General features: G+C 42.2%; 1 long non-coding RNA gene across 1 annotated transcript in view; it reads right to left on the bottom strand.

Moving 5' to 3' along the window:
* Positions 1 to 966: 966 nt before the first annotated feature.
* The window catches only part of LOC126184539 (uncharacterized), a 277,653-nt gene continuing 272,619 nt past the window's right edge, over positions 967 to 6,000 (bottom strand). Inside the window, exon 3 of the long non-coding RNA XR_007536836.1 lies at positions 967 to 1,328. This is a non-coding gene — a long non-coding RNA (uncharacterized LOC126184539). The remainder of the gene's footprint in view (positions 1,329 to 6,000) is intronic.

Raw genomic sequence — 6,000 nt, 5'->3', positions numbered from 1 at the left:
CCTTGCACCTGCGCATAAATTGTGTGAAGGGTACTTGCTTGGACGCGAACCTATCTCCAGACCTGGAATTTACTAGTGAAGTGAAATAAAAGAAAGATACAGCTGTGGAAAAGGGCATATATGTTATCCTGTGCAGAACGTACTTAGATCGATTGTCTTAACATTTACGAAGTATTGTTGATTTGTAAAATTAAAATTCCCATTTGATACCTTGTAGTGACAATATCAGATTGGCGGGAACCGAGAATTGGTACTAACTGCAATGGTAAATTTTAAGACGGTTGGAAATCTAGGGTTAATGAGTAATAGCGGTAAAATTTTACTGCGAAAAAGGTAACAGCACAGTAAAGACTTAATTTCTTTAGTTTTTCTTCGGTTTGAAACAAAACGAGTGTAACGATAACGACGGCTGAAATGTCAAGCTCTAATATTAATCAACGGATGACTTCTGAGTATTCAGATTCTATGACTGGAGTGGGAATTTACTGTTCGGACAGAGGTAATATGGCGTTTCACTCCTCCTGTTAACATTACCTGCTTCACACAGACGTGTTGCTCCATCTCCGAAAGACTTAGCAACTTGTTGGAGCACATACAAAACACTGAGATGACGTAATCTGTCCTGATCTTCCATGATTTACCGGCACGTGGTAGTACAGAACGCACCTTTTTGTCGCATATCGTGGCAGGTTTTGCGTGAACGTGGGGACAAGCGTTTCGAGGTCCGCACTTCCTCCGTATCGGCCACTTGTCACCTCTATGTGCTTGCTGTAGCAGCTGCTTCTTTTAAAATCTTTTTTCGAAGGCAACTGTCTTCCACGATTGCACCAGGTTCAGGAGCGGTGAAAACGGCGTTTCTCCTTGCAGAAACGACGACCTGCGGCGAATGAAAGCGACTGCAAATAATGACACATAATTACTCTACTTGAACATGCGAGCTTTCGTCATAATTTAATAAGAGGCTTGTCTTTTTATTTAATATCTCAGTTATACAGAAAGTGTTGTATGTCTCTACACATAAAATAACACTTGTACAATGCAACCAATTTTACAATGACACGAAGTTGGACGAAGCACAGGAAAGGCTACTTCACAATCATTTGGAGAAATGACAATTTACACAACCAAACTTTCCGGCTGTGAATCTCAACAAACTTGGTCCTTATGGTTCTCACACATTATTTTCTACAGTACCCAGTCATATTCGAATGCGCCACAAAAGCAGAAGTAAACAACAGCTCCGCAGACGCCGTGAAGCCCACCATTGCCACACCTGTCAGCACAATCCGCGCGCAGCGTGACCAAGAACTGCAGCACCCTCCGCTTTTCTGGAACAGATTAAATATTACTAAGTTTTTCACTGAGCTTTTCTGTCCAAAGTAAACGTCAGATAGCACTGAAAATAAACAACTGAATTTCAACATTTAATCATCTTTGATGAAGTGATGGGATAGCACTAATGTGGTGTCACCGCCAGACACCACACTTGCTAGGTGGTAGCCTTCAAATCGGCCGCGGTCCGTTAGTATACGTCGGACCCGCGTGTCGCCACTATTAGTGATTGCAGACCGAGCGCCGCCACACGGCAGGTCTAGTCTAGAGAGAGTCCCTAGCGCTCGCCCCAGTTGTACAGCCGACTTTGCTAGCGATGGTTCACTGTCTACATACGCTCTCATTTGCAGAGACGACAGTTTAGCATAGCCTTCAGCTACGTCGTTTGCTACGACCTAGCAAAGCGCCATATTCAGTTACTATAATTACTTCAAGAATGTATTCTGAATAGATAATATTGTGAATCATGTACCGTCAAGAGCGACGTTCATCATTAATGGATTAAAGTTAAGTATCAAACTAATTACGTCCGCTTTCTGAATTCTTAGTCCTTGTCATGTTCCAGACCTCACGTCAGTATAGTTCTTCCCTCCTCACGCCAGCCTGCGTGAGCTAAAACGCGTGCATTTCGGCCTCCACGGTGTTGGCTCTTCTGCTAACACAAAAACTAACAACCTGCAAAGAGCCACATTTATGACGCTCTTGAGGAAAAGGAAACTAGATGAATAACGCGAGACTAAAACTAGGCTGTTTGTACGTCAAACAAAGCACTAGAATTCTCTGCCTCGTGATGACTGGGTGTTGTGTGATGTCTTTAGGTTAGTTAGGTTTAAGTAGTTCTAAGTTCTAGGGGACTGATGACCATAGATGTTAAGTCCCATAGTGCTCAGAGCCATTTGCACCAAAGCAGTAGAAGACGTGTGATTCTTGAGTTTCTGACGACGTATTTGTTGATCGAACAGTCCACGGCTGTACTGCCAGTTCACAGTGTACAACGGGCACAATTTTTTGGTAATCATCTACATCTACATATGTACTTCGCAAGCTACCCTACAGTGCGTGGCTGAGGGAACTTTCTATACCTGCATCACTTTCTCTTTCTCCTGTTCCACATATATATGGTTTACGGGACGAACGATTGCTGGGTAACCTCTGTGTGGGCTCTAACCTCTCTAATTTTATGTCGATGGTCTTTCCGTGAGATGTACGTAGGTGGAAGCAATATATTGTTTTTTTTTTCTTTATTGTTATTTTGCACCTCATACAAGGTGGGCTGGCAGCGGAAAAATGGTACGCCGCTCTTCAGCCACAAGCAGTACAATAAAAGAGAAAACCAATGAAGACAGAAAAGTAACATAATGGTGGTTAAAAAAATAGATACAAGAATTAAAAAACATGAATCCGTTCACACGCGACGAAAAACAAGAAAACTGTTGCACTGTGCACAAACACTGATGATTTAGACGACACACGTGAACGAAGGAGCGTGGGCGGCGAAAAACACTGAATCACAAACACGACGGCACACACGAGAAACTGATGGCGATGATCTCCGGCGCGCGAATGTCCACTGAACGTGTGCGAGTCCGGGGACCTGTATATTGGTTGACTCTTCTAGGAATGTACGCTCTCGGAATTTTAAAAGAAGAATATAATGTGATTCAGAACGCCTTTCTTGGAATATTGTCGAAAGGTGTTTCACAAAATCCAAAGAAATTCTGGTCGTCTGTAAAGGCTGTTAATGTCACCAAAGCTAGTATCATGTTAGTCATGGACAAGACAGAAACTGAAATTGTGGGCAGAAAAGCAAAAGCAGAAATGCTTAATATCTGTTTTCAAATGTTCCTCTACAAGGGATAACCCAGGAATATTGTTCCAGTTTAATCCTCGTAACAATGAAAAGGTGAGTGAAACAGATATTAGTGTCAGTGGCATTGAGAAAGAGCAGTAATCGTTAAAATTGAACAAAGCCCTAGGGCCAGATGGAAGTGATGTCAGATTCTATACCCATTTTACGACTGAGTTATCCCCTCTGTTAACTATAGTATTCCATCGTAAATCCCTGTAACAAATAGCCATGTCCTGTAGCTGGAAGGCCGGCCGATGTGGCCGAGCGGTTCTACGCGCTTCGGTCTTGAACCACGCGACCGCTACGGTCGCAGGTTCGAATCCTGCCTCGGGCATGGGTGTGTGTCATGTCCTTAGATTACTTAGGTTTAAGTAAGTCTAAGTTCTAGGGGACTGATGACCTCAGATGTCAAGTCCCATAGTGCTCAGAGCCATTTGAACCATTTTGATCTGTAGCTATAAGAAAGCAAAGGTCACACTTGTCTACAACATGGGTAGTTGAACTGCTATGTGGGAACCACATTAGTTAGAACTGACGGAGAACACCGAAAAAGTTCGAGGAAAGGGCACCTACTTTTGTATTATCACGGAATGGTGGAGAAAGTGCCACGGATACGATACACGAATTTGGGTGGCAGTCATTAAAGCGAAGGTGATTTTCGTTGTGGCCGAATATTCTCATGAAATTTCAGTCACCAAATTTCTCCTCCGAATGAGAAAATATTTTGTTGGTGTCAACCTCGATAGGGAGAAATGATCATTATAATAAAATAGAGAAATCAGACCTCACACGAAAGATTTAAGTGTTCGTTTTTCTCGCACGTTGTTCGAGACTGGAACGGTAGAGAAACAGCTTGAAGGTGATTCGATGAACCCCCTACCAGGCACATAATTGTGAAATGCAAAGAAATTATGCAGACGCAGATATCGTTGATATGCATTTGTTGTACAATCTTAGAACATATTCCGAGCTCAAATATAATAAGGTATCTCGAACGAAATGACCACCTCCATGCAAGTCAGTTTGGATTTCAGAAACGATCATGTGAAACTTAACTCGTACTTTTCTCATATGATATCCTGAAAGTTATGGACGAAGGCAGCCAGGAAGATGCAGTATTCCTCGATTTCCGAAAAACATTTGACTAGTACCACACCTACGCTTGTTATCAAAAGTACGGTCGAGTGGATGGGGGTGTCACGTGAAATTTGTGACTGGAGTGAGGATTTCTTAGTATGGAGGACGCAGCATGTTACCTTGGATGGAGAGTTATCGACAGATTTAGAAGTATCTTTGGGTCTACTACCCCAGGGAAGTGTTTGTTGGGTCCCATGACCTTCATGTTGTATATCAATGCCCTTGAGGACAGTGTTAATAATAACCTCAGACTTTCCGCAGATGATGCAGTTATCTACAGTGAAGTACTGTCTGTTCGAAACTGCCCAAATATTTAGTCAGATCTTTATGAGATTTCAAAGTGGTGCAAAGGTCGGCAACTTGCTTTAAATAATCAGAAACGTAAAATTGTGTACTTCACAAAATGAAAAAAACATGGTACTCTATGAATATAATATCCGTGACCCACAGCTGGAATCGGAAACTCGTACAAATACCTGTTTGTAACACATAGTAGGAACATGAAACCGAACGATCAAGTAGGTTCAGTCATGGGAAAAGTAGAGCATAGATGTAAATATAGATGCAGTGTGTATCACTGTAGTTGGCTGAACCTTCAATTTATTGGTAGAATAGTAGGGAAATGCAATGTCTACAAAGGAGATTGCTTACAGATCACTCGTGCGACCCATTCTAGAATATTGGTCAAGTGTGTCGGACCCGTACCAAATAGGACTACCAGGGAATATTGAATGTTTACAAGGAAGGACAGCACGAACTGTAGCAGGTTTGTTTGACCTGCGTTATAGTGTATCAGAAGGACTGATCTGTCAGTCTCGTGAAGACAGATGGAAACTATACCGAAGAAGTCTACTAACATAATTTCAAGAACTGGCTTTAAATGATGTACGAATATACTACAACCATTATATATCGCCCCCCTATAGGTCTTGAGGACAATATTAGGTTCATTACAGCACGCACAGAGGCATCCAAACAATCATTCTTCCCGCGCTCCGTATTTGGAAGGAACGGGAAGCAGCCCTCCGCCATGCACTGTACAGTGGTTCGCAGTATATAAATATAGATGTCGAAACAGATGTAGATATAGGCAGCGTCTGCCACTGGAGGTGGCTGAGCAGCTCCGTGACGCTTTCGCGCTTGCTAAATGATCTTCTCTATCTCCTCTACAGTTCTATATGGTACTGATACCATTGGTCGAACGAATGTGTAGTAAACTGCTTTCTTTTTTGTTGGACTGCTTTTCCTGAAGATCTCAGTGTGTCATCTACTTTACTCGCGATTAATTTTATGTGGTCGTTCCACTATCCACATTCCTAGATATTTTATGGAAGTAACTGCTTCCAATGATTGTTCTGAAATTGTGTCATTAGTTATTTTAGGACAGTTCTGGCGCAAAGTAGGTCACCAACGACCCCCACGTCATGGCCCCATTTGACAAAGGCCAACTGACCTATGTATAAAATGCTGGGAATTCAAATTCTGGTGGGAAATTCAAAATATTGCTGGTAAATTCAAGATATAGCCCAATTCCACTTGTGTGTTTCCTATGGAAGTAGAGTGGGTGTCCAACATATAAATTGGTGGGAAATTCAAAAATGGTGCATTGTCATGCTGGCTGACCTGGAATAGTCGGACAGCCACTATGATATCACAATATTAAACTTAAATACGAGCACCAG

Source organism: Schistocerca cancellata, chromosome 4 (assembly GCF_023864275.1).
Source record: "Schistocerca cancellata isolate TAMUIC-IGC-003103 chromosome 4, iqSchCanc2.1, whole genome shotgun sequence".
In the NCBI taxonomy this organism is placed as follows: Eukaryota; Metazoa; Arthropoda; class Insecta; order Orthoptera; family Acrididae; genus Schistocerca; species Schistocerca cancellata.
The sequence above is the reverse complement of the archived record's forward strand: the minus strand, read 5'-3'. Positions and strand labels throughout refer to the sequence as shown.